Source organism: Protopterus annectens, chromosome 6.part1 (assembly GCF_019279795.1).
Source record: "Protopterus annectens isolate FY-2018-M chromosome 6.part1, PAN1.0, whole genome shotgun sequence".
NCBI classification, from domain to species: domain Eukaryota; kingdom Metazoa; phylum Chordata; order Ceratodontiformes; family Protopteridae; genus Protopterus; species Protopterus annectens.
Genome location: NC_056738.1, coordinates 435,132,063 through 435,151,337, shown reverse-complemented (window position 1 = coordinate 435,151,337; position 19,275 = coordinate 435,132,063).

Genomic DNA, 19,275 nt, shown 5'->3' with positions numbered 1-19,275 from the left:
CTGTGTTGCTGTGCAACAACAATTCACCTAAAATATCATCCTGCAACCCTCCTGGCTGGAGGGCTGTAATAACATGAAACAAATTCTGCTGAAACAGCTCCTCAGAATCTTGTAGAGCTTCAAACCACTGCACTGGTATTTGCCTCTGTGCTGTTTGCCATCTTGGATCTCATTGAGTGCTGTTTTCCCAGCTGCCACTACACTAGGAACAGAACAATCACTGTCCTAACAATTAGGGGAAGTTCCCCAAGTGCACTGGTCAAATCACCCTTGTTTTAGGAATAATACCTCGGGTCGCTTGTGAATTGAGGCCACTCACCTAGTGGGACTAACTTGGTCAACAAAGCATAGATACATATAAATAAATAATTTAAAGATAATAGTTTATGAAAAAGAAAAATAAGTCCAAAAACTTTTGTTCATAAAAAATTATGTAATACATGTTCAAAATAAGTTTTTTTATTGTATTTATTTATTCATTTAATTTAGTAATGCTTGAAAAGAAACCTGATTGTTTTCTTTTAAACTTGTTTTATTTTAGATTATTAGAAAATATGTTTTAATGTCTTTCAGTCCCCATGTGTTGTATATAAAGGCAATGGTTCTGAGTCTGAATCTTCTGATAACCAGTGAGATAAAAATTCTGGTAATTCCCCTGAAATGATGTCAGCTTTAGTGTCATTTTTTAATGAAGTCACATGTTTTGAATAAGTAATAAGGCATCTGATGAGAGTGAGAATTTTATAAGTTTGCAAGATCTAAGCATAACAGATCTTCTTTATATGTTTAAACCCTGCCCATTTTACTTAGAACCCTAAACACTCCCAGTGGAGTCATGTTTTCACAAACAAAAGTTATTCTTCAGGATTTTCAAGATTTTTGGCAAGTATTATACTGTGAATAAAATACTGGGCAGTAAATGAGATTCATCCTTCTGACCTCTATAAAGAGAGGACCTACAAGGAGAAATGTATGAAAAGAATCTGCTATCAGATGTATTCTAATCTTGTTAATAAAGATTTAAAGCATTATGATGCCATTCCCTACTCACCTTGTAAATTCTATGGATGGGGACATTTAGTAGGTCATGGTAGGAGTCAAATGCAACTTGACAGTATTGGGTAGATGTGTGTGTACTGTTGACAAAAAAGACTCATCACATGTTCTAAGCATGGATCACTGTTGCAGTAGCCTAAGTTATATGGGCCCTAACCTTGGAGATCATCCAGCTAACAAAGTTAAAGGGTGCTTTCAATGCATCAAAACTATCAGGAGCTTGAGCAAAGCTCCATATCAAGACAGTTGGAGTGCAAAAAAGCTTAAGAGTTTTTTTGCCACAGAAGAGATCTCCTTCAGTAGGAACTGTGGAATTATTAGTCAGCAGTTCATCCTTCAAAGCTGGGCAGATAAGTCACTGATGGAGAAAACTTTCCAGTAATTTTATTTTTTTCTGAGGAAAACTTGTATTATTCTAATTGAAATATATGGTTTAGCTAGAAAAATTGGTGTTCATTTTTCACTATTGCAGTAATAGTTTATTGGGATTTCCTGCTGTGGAAGCCCTCAGCCAGCCCAAATACCACATATTTTCTCTCTACCATAGACCTGCCAGATGCCCTCTCATCTGGCGTTAGGATGAAAGAGTTGTCAGCCTGTGCAATTACTTTAGGAGCCCAATTATAGCCTTCTTCAAGTACATTAGCCAGTCTGAAGTCAGTGATAGAACAGCTAAAGCTAAATACCCATTTGGGGATTTCTTTTTTTAAATTCCAGTCTACCATATTTCTTATTAGATGCCCATTGCTATGACTAATGTGTGGGCAATAGAGCCCTCTTTGGGACTTTACTGTCACTGTTTATTCTAACTTGTCAAGGAGCATAATGCACCCTCAGTTCTCCATAACTTCTCCTCTGGTTGATAAAAATATGCCTGACTTGTATATAAAATTAGAGTGACTAAAACAGTTTCACTGCTTGTATCTTACTATCCATATCCATAAACAAGAGATTCCAGTTTCTCAGGGTTTTTTTTATCATCTTTTGTTTAGCCTTTTCCCACATATCCTTAGCTGCTAAAACAGAAGACTTATTAATCCATACTCTTAAATCCTTCATCTTATCCTATCCCCATAAATATGGGTATTGCTGACCTAGTTCATATGTGGGTACATAATTATAGCTATAGCCTTTGTTTTATCTTCATTAATTTTATATCCCAAAAAAGACAAAACTGTCCATAAATGCTGCACAACACTAAGATGTCCTTTTCTGGATTTATCAGGTACAAAATAATAACATCTGCAAATAAAGCCAACTGTTCTTGATTACCATACTAATTATTTCCTTGTATTTCTGAATCACTTATTTTTCTTTGCCAATGGCTCTAAATATAAAACAAATAACAAAAGGGGAAGACGACACCTTTGCCTAGTTCCTCTGTTAAAACACAGCTTATCTGAACCCCCCCCCCTTTAATTCTTGCCTCCAATCATTCATATATACATAATTAATGTTATTATTGTATCAGGGAATGCAAAATCTTCCACTGTCCTACTCACAAAATTCTAGCTTACTTTGTTGTATGCTTTCTCTGCATCAAAATCTAACAGCAGCAGTATATTCTTAGATTCTACTTCCCTCTGGATCATCACTGTCATATTAATGTTGTAAAATGGTTGCCTCTCCTCTACAAAACAACACTGATCCATATCTTATAAATTTTGGCAACACCTTTGCCATTCGTTTAGCTAATGTAGACAAAAACACTTTATAATCATGATTTAAAATTGAAATGGGCATGTGTGTGAAGCTGGGGTTGATGGGTCTTTGTTGTTCTTTGATAATACAGCCACCCCAGCTTTCTTCCAAGATGTTGTTGCTTCCCCTAATTTTAAAATACTATTAGCAAAATCTTCCAGATGTTTATCACACTCTTCTTTCCTAGTTTTCAAACTTCTACAGGAATACCATCTGTTATTAGAAGCTTTGAGACTGATTATACATCACCAATTTTATCTCATCATCTCCTATCTTAACTGTTAGTTGTTGAGCCTCATCTACCAATATCCTTGGCATAATTAAGTCTTCCATTTATATTTCCATTTGTGCTCTTTCTTGATTTCCACATTTCTCTGCTTTCTAAAAATGTTCATAACATTTTCTAAATATCTCTAAAACCTCTATATGATACCTGTTTATTTTTGTTGTTATAGGCTCCCTAAGTTTTGCAACCATCCTTTCTACTTTATGCTGCCTAAGCCATTGTGTTAAAAGTTTTTGTGCTCTGATGTTATCAAAAATTTTGCTTAGCAGCATTCTTTCTAAACTCATACATATTATCTAGATACTCCCTTATTTTCTCTTTAACACTCTGCATTTACACCTCTTCTTTTTCTGTGAGATTCCTGTTATTCTGCAATACTTTAACCTTTGTCAGCCCATCTATTTAATTCTTATTACTTCTTAACCATATGTCTTTCTCTTTTATTTCTAATATTTTTAAACTTTATTTTCATTTATCCTACTCATTGGGTATAACTTCTCAAGACATTTCTATCTTCCCTAATAACTCTCAAATATTATACAATTCCTCCCCTAAAACGTGCACGCTGATTGGCCAGCCTAACCAGCGTGCCCGTTGTAAATCCCTCAATATACTAATGGAAAAAGGTCCAGTCGCCTGGACTTTTTCCGTTAGTATAAAACACTGTCTCGCTATGTTAAAAGAGTTTAATATAGCGACACAGGTTTAAAAAAAGCAACGGAGATCTCTGTTGCTTTTTTTAAAGCTGTCTCGCTATGTTAAACTCCTTTAACATAGCGACACAGTGTGTAAAAAGCAACGGAGATCTTGCGATCTTCGTTGCTTTTTTTTAAAGCTGTCTCGCTATATTAAATAGGTTTAACATAGCGAGACAGCTTTAAAATAAGCAACGGAGATATCCGTTGCTTATTTTAAAGCTGTCTCGCTATGTTAAACCCATTTAACATAGCGAGACAGTTTAAAAAAAAAAAAGCAACGGAGATCGCAAGATCTCCGTTGCTTTTTACTGTTTCACTATGTTAAATGGGTTTAACATAGCGAGACAGCTTTACAATAAGCAACGGAGATCTCCGTTGCTTATTTTAAAGCTGTCTCGCTATGTTAAACCCATTTAACATAGCGAAACAGTGCTTTTGCCCACAGCTCTGATGTACTGCGTAGGCATGCGCAGTACATCAGAACTGCCGCAGAATACCAGACAGCTGCGGAAGGGCAGTAAAGAGGCATTATACAATGCTATTATTTAAGAAAAGTAATTATTTCTTTTCTTAAATAATGTCATTGTATAATAGCAATAACCCACTTCTGGGTGTGGGTAATGCTGGATTTACCCACGGTTGGCTTTGTTTGGTCCCTTGGGCTTCGCCCTCGGTTCCAAACCACGCCAACTGTGGGTAAATCCAGCATTACCCACACCCAGGCGTGGGTTATTGCTATAGTATCTACTACCCATTTCTTAAATTATTCTCTTTTTAACAGGTAGGTGGGAAAGTGCCAGTGTCACATTTTTACTTCATTACCATGCATTTTTATCTTAGTTTGCATTATTCCATGATCTGAAGTAGTTATTGGATGTGTGTAAAAGCTTTCAATTAAATAAAAATATTCCTCTGAAGTATAATTTCTGTCTAGTCTAGCCCAGTTATTGTATCTTGGGGAATGATATATAAATTATGTCAGAATTCCTACTACTGAATTCACATCTTCCATACCAAGTGCTTTCAGAATTTTTTTTAAGAAACCTATCCTCTTTAGTTATATTTTCCTTTCTAGGTTCTCCCGATATATCCTCACTATTGCAAATCAAATACCAGTCCCCACCTATAAGTAATATTCCCTGCTGAAAGCTGATTATTTCTCCCACAACTTTCTTAAGCTCTATAATAGTTTTTTTGTGGAATATAAATAAACAACAGCGCAATGCTCCCCCCTTCTCAACATCCCCTTATTACCACAAATCTAGCATTATTGCCTTTTCCCCCTCTTCTAGCAATATTGGAGGTCCTCTATCAACTAGTATAATTACTCCCCTTTTCCTTTGTCTCTGATATTCTACTAAAAACCCATCCTGAAATCCTTTCCTCAAATTCACGTGCTCATTTCTTTCCAGATGGGTCTGCTGCAGCATTGCTGTTTGCCCTCTGCATTTCTTAATACAATTCAAAACTCTTTCCTTTTTGTATATGTCTGTAATGTCATTCACATTCCAATATAATATGGATAGTGTAAATGCTATTGTTCCCACCTGTTATCCATGACAGTTTTTTGAATGTGTATTTCCAGCTTTTGTGTTACATGTACAAACTAATGTTTGGCAGGCTGATCTTTTATGTAGTTGTTTCCTCCCAGCTCTGTTTGAACCTGTGTCACATTTGCAATACTTTTTAAATGAAAACCTTCAATCAAAAAAATAAATACATTTTCAAAACACCCCCATCCCCTGCTAAGTTAAAACAAATACATAAAACTATGTATATCTTTGGAAAATGAAGTTTAACCTTCCAGATAGGAACAATTGCCCCAGTTCAACAGCTGCACTTAGAGGCATTACGTAACCTACTGTTAAGATTACTGATGCTGAAATGTATGCTACAGCATGTGTTCCCAGTTTGTTGTCTGTTTTTTTCTTATCTGTGTCCCCTCCCAGATTTGAAAAACAGCTTGTATGCTTTCAGCAAACATTATCATTTAGCCCTAAGATAAAATGCAGTGGCTTTCTTTTAAATTGTCCACTGTTTTATTAAATGCACTATAGTATTAAGGCTGCTAGGGAGGATGCTGTCTCTTATTCACTTCCAATAATTTCAAGGTTTATTTTTCAATGAATGGGCTTGCTGCTGTACCTTTAAATGTTGCATTTCCCTCAGCAAAGAATGTTCAGAACTATCGAGACTAATTGCTTGCACCTGCAGACACTTGTCTCCATGGAAAAGTATTCAGCAATGAATCTTTGTAAATTTCACTCAGACACAGAATGCACATCTGCCTTCAGCTGCAGATATCTTGACTCACACTGAACATTTGCTAATGAAACAAAAACTAAGCTAATATCTTATAAACAAACTTGGCATTTTCATGACTTTTATCACTTTGTCTTATTTCTAAAGCCTACTTGCTTATAAAAAGCACATTTATAGTTTAAGCAAAGGGCATTAATCTAGATATTTGCCCTTGTAAAAATAAGAGAAAATAGCTTTACGTACAAGTGCACTTTTATACCCCACCCCACCTTCCTAAGGTCACAGCATATTAACATTAAACTTGCATTTGTCCAGACTTTCTTCTCTTGTTATACTTAGAACCTCTATTTTTTGTAACTAAGAAGTATCTGTTTACTACACTATTGTTAACAAACAGTTCTCTCTGGAACCTGGCTTCAAAATCTTGAGAAAGCATGTTTGCCTTCCCTTCCTTCTCTTTCTCCACTTCTGACCACATCAATACCAATGAATTAAAATCCTTGAGCACCTTCCCTGTCACACCATTTACCTTCAGCTGTTCACTAACTTGCTGTGAAGTTTGGATTAACTTCATAATTGAAACATTAACTTCTTTCTCCTCTCCTATCAACTCACTCACCAATAAATCTTCCCCAACTTCCAAACAATAGAACACATTTGCAGATGTAGGCCTAGTTACAGGCCTCCTCATTTTCTGAGCCACCTACACTCCCAGAACAGAAGAAGGAAGCATAACATTTGCAACAGTCCCACTCGCCAACAAACAGATGAGTAGGGGTTCTTTACTGATTATCACAACATATTTACATGTTTACATAGCATACATTACTTACATTTTCCATTTACAATATAGTACATTCTTTACACTATAATTATTCCCCAACACCCTTTTCTATAACCAGAAATGTATTTTCTTCAATATTTCAGATATCTATTTTCCATTAAATTTAATTTCATTTCATTTATTCTTTCTTTTTCCATATATAGTCCATATAATTTAGAACATGTTCATCAATTTCCTTCACTTCATTTCTTTTTCTATTACCATAGTCCCCATATTCTAATATATTCATGTTTAAGCCTTCAACATTTTTTAAACATTTCAGTATCTTATTTTCACATATTTTCTTCCATAATTCTTTCACTCTAGTACAATTAAAAAAAATGTGTTGTTTCAACTTCCCCACAATAATTACACACCCTCTCTTGTATTTGTACATGGCATATTAGCTTTAACAGATATTGTTAATCTCCATAAAAAATCATTACATTTATAAATATTTTGCACCATCCAAATCTTATTTTAATTGTGTCTTTTTCCTTTTTTTTTTTTCATTTTCTAAGTGCTTCCAGTGGTAAATATAATAATGTTTATTCATTATATTGAAATACCATTCTTTTCTGTTTTTTCCTACATTTTTTCTATTCGATTTCCATAAAAAATTGTGTACTTATGTATTATTGCAACCGGCTTAGTGTACATTTCAGAGGAAGAATAATACTTGCACAGTTGTTCTGGGAACATTCTTTACTTATATGATAATGCGTACGTGAGCTGGTGAGGTGCTCCTTTTCAACTGTGACCTGTTCAAAAGTATTAATACAGACAAATACAAAACATTGCAATGTATTACAAAACATATATGTCAATGGGTAGGTCAGAGACATAATATCCCTTATGTTTATAAAACATTATTTGCAGAGGCAGTCATTATTATTTCACTTAGCTTACCTCAAGTTACACCCTTGCTGATTTCAGAGCTATGCTGGTTTTAAACTTTTGCAAAATGTTACAAATGCCAGATGCCCATAGCTCTCAGTTACATTTTGGATTAATTTACCAGTAGACCCAACTTTCTTTACATACTGTGTGTACACACACACACACACACACATATATAATTTTGTGTTTCCGTTGTGTAATGACTGATGTTGTTACTGGATTGCTAAATAAAAACCTTGTAAAGCAAGAACACTTTTCTTTCTATAGCAAAAGGGGAAAAACAATGGGTGACTGTACAGAAACAAAAATGAACATCCTGCTCATCCTACATGCCACATTCTCAAGCAAGTAAAAGCAGTTGTTGTCAAAGTATGCCAACCTGGTTGTGATTATACATACGTGCCACGAATTGTTTTGGTACTCTTTCATATCTTCACTTACATAACTTTTCCATCTTTTCCCTGATCCTATCCTCGCCAAATATCCTTATATTTATCTTTCATTACAACATTTATTAAATCCCCATGCTCTTCTTTCAATTCTGCCAGAGCTTTACAAGGATTCAAGGATACTGCACAATCAGATTTATTAATCCTAATCCCCCTTCTTCTTTAGTATACAAAATCTCTCTTCTAACCAGATTTAAACTTGATCCACATATAAATGAGAATACAATAGAAATTAACTCTTGTTCATACTTTGACAATATCATATATACACTTGCTAAGTAAGCAATTTTACCCAAAAGGATCAAGTTTATTATACTTTTTTCCTATATGCCAGTTTATATATCTTCCAAAAAATGCATATCTCATAATTTTTGTATAGTTTTCTCCCTGTTTCTCTTTATGTATACTTGTTCCAAATATTATTCCCAAGATGTCTAAGACCTCATCATTAAACTGAATGCCTTTTTTATCACCCATTAAACCAATTCCTTTACTTTTGTCTTTATTTATTCCTAAAACAATCACTTTTAAATTTTGATTTAATTGTCTGATTCCCTCTTCCATCCACTCCTTATTCCTAGTAATTAAAACTATATAATTTGCATAAGTAAGAATTACTGGAATTTGTACTCCTTTTATCTTGTATCCTGCCATTCTTTTACCTTGTATCTTGTCATTTTAAACACTCTATTAATCTTATTAACAGCCACATTCATGACTAATGCGAATAAAATTATTGCAGCATTTATTTTATTTCTTCACTTAACCATCCATTTAATAGTTTTCTCACATTATTATTTTCATACTTTTCATACACCAATGTAATTATTTTTATTATTTTGTCACTTATATTATATTCTTTTAATATAGCCCATAAGCATTCAGATTGTATCCTGTTAAATGCTTAACTCAAATCTCCTACCATAACTTTAGCTTCAACCTTTTTATTTATAATGTCATGTATTACATCTCTCATTATCCATAATAAATCTTAGCTTCCTTTCCTTACCAAAAAATAATATATTCAAGTAATTTATTTGTTTTATTTCCTAGTCTTTTCCTATTATTCTCATAAATATCTTGTATTCTGTATTATTCAATGCTGTTGGTCTCCAGTTTCTTTTATCTTCCTTTTTTCCTTTCTGCCATATAAATTTCATGACCCCACTACATATTTCTTTTTCTACTAATCCTTCTTTTTATCTCTTTTTCACCATATCCTTCAGCAAAAAATCCTGCAACCCTCCCAATTGGAGGATTGTAATCATACATACATGACACCTGAAGAAGCGTAGTATAGCTACGTGAAAGCGCTTGTGTGGTTTTGTTCTGAATAAAGAAGCTTTTATCTCCAGTGACTATCTCTGTGTGGTGACTTCAGTGGATTTTGTGCTACTAATCATACATATATCCTGCAACTCTTCCTTAAACAATTTCTCCTGAAACAGCATTTCTGAATCCTTTAATTTGGCCCTCCCCTCCAATTTCTCCTTAATTAACTGCTGTTGTGCATGCTTGCTCCTTGCTGCCACCTAGTACAATAAAACCACTGACTCTTTCACCTCCCATATGAATTCTTTATCCTCTAACATGACCAATTAACTGACCATAATCTTCTTAGCATTACCACTTGTCATGTTTCTTCCTGCTTCTCCAAGCCGCATCTGTGCCCGGACTGGAAGCAGGAAGAGTAACCACAAACAGTGTCCCTGTACAAAGAGAGTAGAGGTTTTTTATTGATTATCACAGCTTATATTATATACATTATATACAGTTATTTGCACTGTTATGTATAATGCAATACAGTCCTGTATGCTTTAATCATTCCACCCACCCTTTTTTCCACAGCCAAAAATCTATATTCTTCAAAATCTCAGATAATGTCTATTTCCCATTAAACTTTACTTCATTGAATCTCTCATTCCATATTTCCATAAAATAGGGAATATTTTTTATCAATTTTCTTAATCTCTTTTCATTTTGTATTACAATACATGTATTCTAACACATTCATATGTAAATCTTCCTTTTCAAAACCTTTCAACATCTTGTTTTAACATATATTTCCAATAACTTATTTCCTCTAGAACATTTCAGAAACACACGCCCCATTGTTTCAACCTCCCCACAGTGATTACAAACTATTTCTTATATTCTTTTATAGGGCATGTTAGCTGTAACAGGCAATTTACCTATTGTCAGTCTATATAAAATGTCTTTGCAGTTATATATTTTCTTACACCATGTAAATCTTATTTTAATAGCATTTCTTTTTTCATTCTCTAAATGCGTCCATGGGAACATGTAATAATGTTCATTCATAATATTCAAATACCATTCTTTCCTATTTTTAAACATTATTTATATCCAGTTTCCATAAAAGATTTTTTGTTACTCCTTCATATCTTCAGTCACATAATTTTTCCATCTTTCCCAAAAAAACTTATATGTAACATTCAATATATGTTCTATTAAATTATTCTATTTTTTAATCCTACCAAAGCTCTATAAACATTCAAAGAAGCAAGAGCAATTGGATTAATTAACCCTACTCCCTTTTCTCTTCCTTAAGTTGCAAAATCCCTCATCTAACTGGATTTAGCTTTGATTCCTATGTAAAGGAAAATACAATGGACATTATCTCTTTTTCATACCAAGATGGGATCATATATACACTTGCTAAATAGGTCAGTTTGCCTAAAAGAATCAAATATACTAAATATACTTTTTAATACGACAGTTTATATGATTTCCAAAACAGAGACATATATCTTAATTTCCAAATTATTTTCTCCCACTGTTTCTCTTTGTGCTCGCCTGATCCAAATACCCAATATTCACAAAAGGCAAAAATCCACAGGAACAGGTGAAATGTGTGGTACAAGAAAACTGTGCAAACCTGAAGTAAAAACAAGTACCGAACCAACATGGCTGGGCAAAAACCTCTATTTATTAAACAAAATAGAAAGTAATAAAAAGTGAGTGCTTTTGAGATAACACTATCACTTCTTCAGACTACTTAGAGTACAAAGAACTTAAAAGTGTGTTCTGAGCCATGCAAACCAATGTGTTGTGCTAAGGAATTTGGGTCTTTCTGATTCCTAATGCCCCTATAGTGTTCGAGAATCCTGTCCTTCAGTGATTTTGCCTATGTGGAAGGCATGACAGACCTGGTAACTTGCAAAATAAACAATATTTGGAGTTCTGCAGTCAGCATAAAAAAAATTGATTTAACCAACATACATCCTCACATTAACTTTAAAATCAAACTTGATTTTTATGCTGACTGCAGAACTCCAAATATTGTTTATTTTGCAACTTGCCAGGTCTGTCATGCCTTCTGCATAGGCAAAACTAACAGACCACTAAAGGATAGGATTTTACTTTGTACTCCAGGTTTTGGATGTTAGTATTAGAGGGAGTGATACATCTAATAAAACAGAAAGGGCTGCCTGGTTTAAATGGTGTTTCTAGCCTTAAACCTTTCTTAAAAGCATTCCCACTTAAACATTAATGTTGTTTTTAAACTTAGATTTTATTCATATTGTTTCCCTTGCATTTCTAACAATTGTTGCATTGCTTGTGTGTGTATACCTTTTAATTATGTCATCAGATTTGGATATGATAGTTGATTGGTTTTGCTTTCTTTTTAAACTCATGTCTTTCTACTTGTTTATTAGTCACCATAACTTTAGTTTCCACCTTTTTATTTATAATGTCATCTATCACTTCTTTCATTAGCTATAATAAATCTTGACTTCCTTTCCTTTTTTTTTTTTTTTACCAAAGATTGCATACTCAAGTAATTTATGTACTTTGTTAGTCTTTTACCTATTATTCCCATACATTTTATTTGTATTATTCAGCACTATTGGTCTCCAATTTCTTATATCTTCTTCTTCTTCTGCTTTTTTTCTCCTTTTTTTCTATATAAATTTCATAATCCCAGTACATATTTCTTTTTCTGCCACTCCTATCTCTAACCATTCATTTACCTCCTTCACAAAATACACCTTTTGCCATTCTTTCTTATTACACATATGATTTTCAATGCCATCCATTCCCATAGCTTTCAAGTCAAGTTCTTTTAATATTCCATTTAATTTTTCTATACTTATATTTTTCCATACTCTTATTATTCTCCTTACTTAATTTTTTTTAACTTTCTTTTTTGTCTATTTCTTTCTTTGCAAAAGTATTCTGTATATGCTTCCTTATTACCTCAAATGTTTTGTCTTGTGTGGCCATTCTTTCTCTTTTATTATTCTTTAATTCCCTTATTATTCTCTTTTACTAATTTATTCAAATAGAGCCACTTCTTCTTCCCTTGTAAGAACTATCTTTGTTTATATAACATTTTCTTATTCTTCTCCTGATTTATTTCATATATTTTCTTCTCTTTTTCATAAAAACTGTCTTATTTCTTAATACTTCTCTAAATACCTCCTGACTCAATTGTCTATATTTTAGCTTGACAATTCAGAAAGCACTTTTTATATTTTTAACTTAAAACTTATCCACCAACTCATCCACTTTTCATAAAAAATGTCATATCTGTATGATCTTTCCATAATTTATTAATCTATTTTCTATCTTCTTCATCTAATTTTTTTCATTAAACCTATTAATGTATTTACCTATTCTTATATATCCTTCCTTCTCCTGTATTTCTAATCATGTAGCTAAATGACCTGAGAAACCTGTTACTTTTAGGCCTTTTTGCATAATTTTCAAACTATCGGATATTAGAAAATACTCAATTTCCATTTTTTATCTTGTATCTTTTATAATACCAGTGTATGTTGTCCCACATATATAACCTGTCACTTTTCATTATCTCGTATACATTCCTAACATCACTTCCTTCTTTCTTTTTCTTAAATCACAATTAAGTCCCACTAAATATCCATATTATCTCCTACGTAATTTAGAATTTTTTTAAACATTATCTCCCTTTCATTCTTTTTAATGTGCATATATTGCAATAATTCTGTGCACATCTTTTTTCCATCTTAACTCTATCACCATTATTCTTCCCACTTTTGCTATCATAATATCTAAAACTTCTATAGTTTCCTGACATAGCACACCTATTCCTGAGCATGTATTTTTCCCTTATTCCAAATAATATTTCCACCCCATAATACTTTGGTTTGTATCCTTTCTTCTGTTAATACTGTCATGTCTTCTAATGTAATTATATTTCTCTCACAATTACATTTGTAAACTTTCTTTTTCTCTTTTTTACCATTTTTCCTATAGAATGTTTTCCTCTCACTAATTGTCAGTTTACATATTCTTCTTCACTTGTGTCTTGGACCACTTCTTCTCTTTCATTTTTTTATGTTGACTATTATTTCTTTATTAATTTCTTGTATAGTAATCTGTCCTTTATGTTCCTTTTCTACATTTCTTTCTATATTACTTACATATTCCTCTATCTGTTCTTGTTTTGTAATGTCTACATTTCTTCACAATCCACCCATGCATTCCCAGTTTGCCCACATTTTTTACATATCGTATCACATTTCTTAGCTTTCAGCCCTGGTTTTTTACAAATAAAACATGTTTGTTTATCACAATTACTGATCAGAATATCTTCCTTTCAACAACAACAAAAAAAAGCATGTTTTCGGTTGTCCTCTATATTTAACAAAAACTCTATTACCATGTACATTTAACACATTTGGAACATGTATAACATTTTCATTTTCCATTTTCAAAATTACCCCACATTCCCAACTCCCATTCCATAGACCTCTATCAACATATATTTTGTCATCTTCATGACTTTTTTACATAAAGTGTTTAAAAAGTCCTTTAAAACATCTTTTCCACTTCCATTCTAAACTGCACAAAAATTATCTCTATAGTTTCTCTATGAAATACTTGCACTATGTAAGAGTTTCAAGGATTACAGTCCTTTTTTAATTCATACTGTTGTAAAAATTTCTCAGTATACTGTTCAGTCTCAAAAAAACTGTTGCAGTATGTATGTTTCTTTATTAATGTGAATAAAAGATCATACCTCATACCTTTAAGCCCCTTTTCTTCTTTACTACTTAACTTTATCACAAATTTCTTCTTCACCATCTCCTTCACTTCTTCCACTCATCTCTCTCCTTTTCCCATCTGTGCATATGATCTCTTCTTTGCTGCAATCTCCGCCACCTTCTCTTCCTATATCTTCTCCATGATTGCACCCCATGAAGCTGCCGTCTCACTCTCTGGTATACCATCTCTTTTAAGTAAACATCCCACAACCCTCTCGACTGAAGGGTTGTAACAACGCAAGCTTGTGCTGAATCTTCTTCCCTAAGAAGATTTTGATGAAAGATATCTTCCCAGTCCAAGAAGGGTACAGCCACTGTCCCATTTAGTACCCCAAGCTGCTCTTAAGAAGGCTCAACTGCCTTTGACTTCTCACAGCATCCCAGTCTTTCCTTTACATGCTCCACTATGCACTTCTGCTCATCTGACATCATAGGATCAAACGATCATAGGAAGTTACTAGACTAATGGCCCTAGGACCCTTACAAGCCTAGCCAAGTTCTACCCTTATTTGCATGATCAGCACCTATTATCCCTGTCCAAGAGTGACATAGGTGGAACTCCTGGGATGAATTTACAGTTACCCATCCAATCATCCAGACTGCATTTGGAGAGGGTCAATGACGTGCTCTGTTTGACATGAAGTGAGAGTCTGTTCCAAAGATGTGGTAACTTCTTGGGGACAAATCTGTCCCTCCAGCAGTTCTATTAATGTCACATATCAGTTTAAGGTCTTTACAGTGAGTAACCCTTGTACCATTTAACATACTGAGATGCAGCATTTCCTATAAAGCAGCGTCAGAGATTGCCTTGCATGCTAGATAGAGATCACCTGTGAGTATGAAAGAGAATAAAGTGACAGTGATTTCAGATGATCCACATAGGACAGATGCTGGAGACCTTGAATTTTCCTTGTGAGGAATCTTTCTGGTTTCTTCAGTTGCTGCAGGTGCTTGGAAAGGTACATTTCAAAAGGGGCATTGTACTCAGTTATTGGCCTGATAAGGGAAGAGCACAGGGAGGTTATAACTTTTTTTCTTGAGGCAGTGCCCTTATGAGACGAGCAACATAGAATGCCCTTCTTACCACTGTGGAGACATTGTGGTCAAAGGCAAGGTTGCTGTCAACCTGTGTGCCCAGGTCTCTCTCCACGGTGTTGCCATTGATGTGGCAGGAACATCGCTCTTACTGAAAGGGATGATAATACATTTTTGCATTGAGTTTAAGGTCATGACTTTGGCACCAGTTGTTTGCATCTTGTTTCTCCCATCTATCTTCAATGATTCACTTTCCTTTCACCAAACTTCCTGGCCTCCACTCTCAACATGCTCCATTCTTTCTCCCTGCTTCTCTGAGCTTCATTTGCATTCAGAAACAATAGTGTCCTCCTATGCTAAAGAGTAGGAAAGTTCCCCAATGTCCTGGCCAAATTTCCCCATATAGTATAAATACCACCTTGGGTCTCCCCTGAAAAGAGACTACTAGGCTAATGGGACTAATTTGGTCAACAAAGAATAAATAAATAAAATAAATCAGGAGACACACTTGGTTAAGAGAGCAGTCACTGGTTGATCATGTCAGAACTGAAACACTTAATGCGCCCTTAGGGCAAGACCATTCTGTTGGGACTCAGCATTAAAAAAAAAATTGGAAAACAAGGCTAACTCCCTGCACACTGCCAAGGACTTTCTGACAGAACAATCCCTGATGTTTAGCATGAATTTTCCTACTAAACCCTGGTCCTTCACAGACACACAATCAAGACAGAAGCTGGAGGAGCAGGAGGGAAAGACAAAGAAGATGGCAAGCTGATCAGGAATCTAGGCTTCCCAGACCCCATTCCCAGGGATCTAGAAGAGAGCAACTATGACTTGGAGAGCACCTCCCTGTCCACCCCTTTAGACCCAACCCACCCCAGTCTCCCTTCCTCACAAAGCTAAGAGTTAGGCTTTCCTTCTTCATAGTTGAGTGGTTAACAACACCCAAGACAAATGAGTGCTTCTAATTAAAAGGGCTCAGTACAGACTACAGTTTCATCCCTTCCAAATTTCCAAAGAACAACTCAGAGGCACAGGCTGAAATAAGACTTCTGCAGACACAAGAATCCATCTAACCAGTCCCTCCAAAAGAGTGGAAAACAGTTTTTTTTCAAGACTTTCCTAGTTCCAAGAGTAGAAGGGACTTTAATCTTCACCTATGCCCAACAGCAAGGTTATGATAGTGAAGAAAAGAGTGCACTCAGACTGCAGTTGCAGGACCTAATAAGTAAAGCAGGACAACATGAATTAGTGTTAATAATGGGTGACCTGAATGCACATATCAGGACAGAAAAAACATGATATGAGTATTGTCTTGGTCCACATGGTGAAGCAAGAGGAATACAAAAGGAGAGGCCATTAGACTTCAGTATGGCAAATGGCTTGATGGTGGCCAACACATGGTTCAGCAATATCACATACAAGAGTGGCCAACATGCAACTCAGGTAGATTTCCTCCCAGTAAGGAAATGGTAATTGCAAAGTCATTCCCACTGAAACAGTTGACCCACAGCATAAACTACTAGTTGCCACAATCAGCAGTTAAAGATGGATCTAAGGTCAACAGAGACTAGGCTGAAGAACTGGAAGTTGAGTGGAGAGAAAGCCAAGAGTTAAGGGAATTACTCAGTGCTCTAACACCTCAGGAAGTGGAAGAAATAGGTGGAGATGAAGAATGGCAGTTCCTCAAAACAGCATGTGTGAGAACTGCAGAACAAGTATGTGGTCAAGCCAGGTATGGAAATAAGGTACATAAGGAAATCTGGTTGTGGAATGCAGAAGTCCAGAAAAGTCATCAAAACAAAGGAGGAGTGCAGGAAAAAAGTGCAAAACAGAAAAGATGAACCAGGCTAAGAAGGGATACTAGTTGGCTAACAAAGAATCTAAGAGAGGAGTTGCTGTGGCAAAGAACAAGGAATCAGAGGCACTCTTCCCAGCTTCTGGAAAGTGACTCAGTAGCCGGCACAAAGAAACTCTATCAGATTATAAGGCAAAGACAGAAAGATGAAGAAGTTAGTCAGACACCCTTTGTAAAGGATGCCAACGACAACCTGCTCATCAGCCCATAGGAAATAAAAGGCAGATGGAAGAAGTACTTTCAGCAGCTACTGAATGAAGAAAACCTCACAGAAGCTGCACTGCCCCAGACACAGCCTGCAATGAAAGAAGAGGAGAAACCTAAACTAGAAGAAGTAAGAACAGCATTAAGGAAAATGAAGTCAGGGAAAGCAGCAGGCTCAGGTGAGGTTGCAGAAGATAAGATCAAGATGTTAGGTGAGATATGGGAGAAATGGAGCCTGAGGTTGGCCATAGCAGTATGAAGAAAAAAGTGTATACAGATGACTGAAGCTTAAGCATATTGTGCCAGTGTACAAGAACAAAGGGGACATCTGTAGCTGTGGGCAATACAGCAGTATCAAACACATATCACACTGTATGAAAGCTCTGGAGAGGGTGAGTGATAAATGAATACATAGTAGAAAGTAAGATGGGGGATGAGCAGTTCAGAATCAGATCAGGATGCAGCTGAATCAACCTGATGTTTGCAGTGAGGCAGATAGTTGAGTAGAAGCTAGAGATGAGGAACGTGTCCAACTGGGCATTCCTAGATTTGGAGAAAGCATATGACAAGGTCCCAATAAAGCTGATTTGTACAGTCCTGCAGTGGTTCTAAGTTCCAGAATCATTGTTAGAATTAGTGCAGGCTATGTACAATGACCCAGTGACTCAAGTACAAACAGTGTTCAGTCTCACAGAGGGGTTCTCATGGGAGTGGATGTACATTAGGGTTCAGTTTTGAGCAGACTGTTATTCATAAAGGTGATGGTCTACATCAGCCAACAGGTTGTGGGGGAGAGATCAACAAAGTTGCTGTACGCAGACTCTGAGCAAGAACTTCAGCAAAGTATATGGGAATGGAATGCAAATCTGAAGGCAGATGGGATGAAACTGAATACAGTTGTGACAGTTATAATGGCAGCAAACGCAAATGGGGAAATCAGAAGAAGCTGAGAAATGAGATAGAAAGGAAAATAGTGTAACAGGTTAACAGCTTCAGTATCTGGGACAAGTGGTTGAGGGGATGGGAAGTCTGAATGAGGAGGTCAAAGCTAAAATCAGAGGGGCTGCCCCTAACTGGCACAGAGTGTTAGGGGTTGTGTATGACATACGAATGCCACAGAAGCTGAAATGTAAGGTGTACAAAACAGTGGTGTGACTAGTACTACTGTATGGTACAGAAACTTGAGCAGTTGAGAAAGCCACAGGTGATGTAACTGAAGTGCCTGAGATGGGTGATATGTTGCACACTATGGTACAGATGAAGAAATGAGGGCATCAGAGCAGAGGCCAAAGTAGCTCTAATTGTGGAGAAGGTCAAAGAGAACAGATTATGGTGCTCAAGACACTGCAGAAAAAGCAGAAGACAATCTGTGAAGATGATGTGGGACAGATAGGAATAAGGCAAGAGGAATCAAAGGCATCCAGCACAAAGTTGCATGGATTGTGTGAGAGAAGACCTGAGACAGTCAGGCATGACTGTTGAAGAAAGTAGGAGAATGGCATTGAATCAAGATAAAAAGCCACAGCTGACACTACTCCCTACCCCACTTAGCAAAAGGGAAAAGGAGGCTGATGATTATGATGATGTCATCTAATAAAAACTTGGTACCTACAGCATCTCTCCACTTGACCATGACCTGTCTCTTGAATTTGGAGTTCTCTCGCATCTTAAAAAAGTCCAGTCTTATACCTACAGACAGACTAGTGTTTTTAGGAATTGATAAAAATCAGAAAAACAAATGGTATTTTTTCCTACAAGAAAAGACTGTGTTTCTAACTCAGTACTTCAAGGCACTTGCTCATGAAGAGGCAGTCTCTGCCAGGGAACTCGTAAGAGCCGTGGGTTACATGGCCTCTTGCATCTAAAGGATTCCATTAGCAAAGCTCCACCAGAAGAAAATATAATGGTGCCTGAAAAGTGCATGGTGGCAACACAAGCACCTCCTAGTTT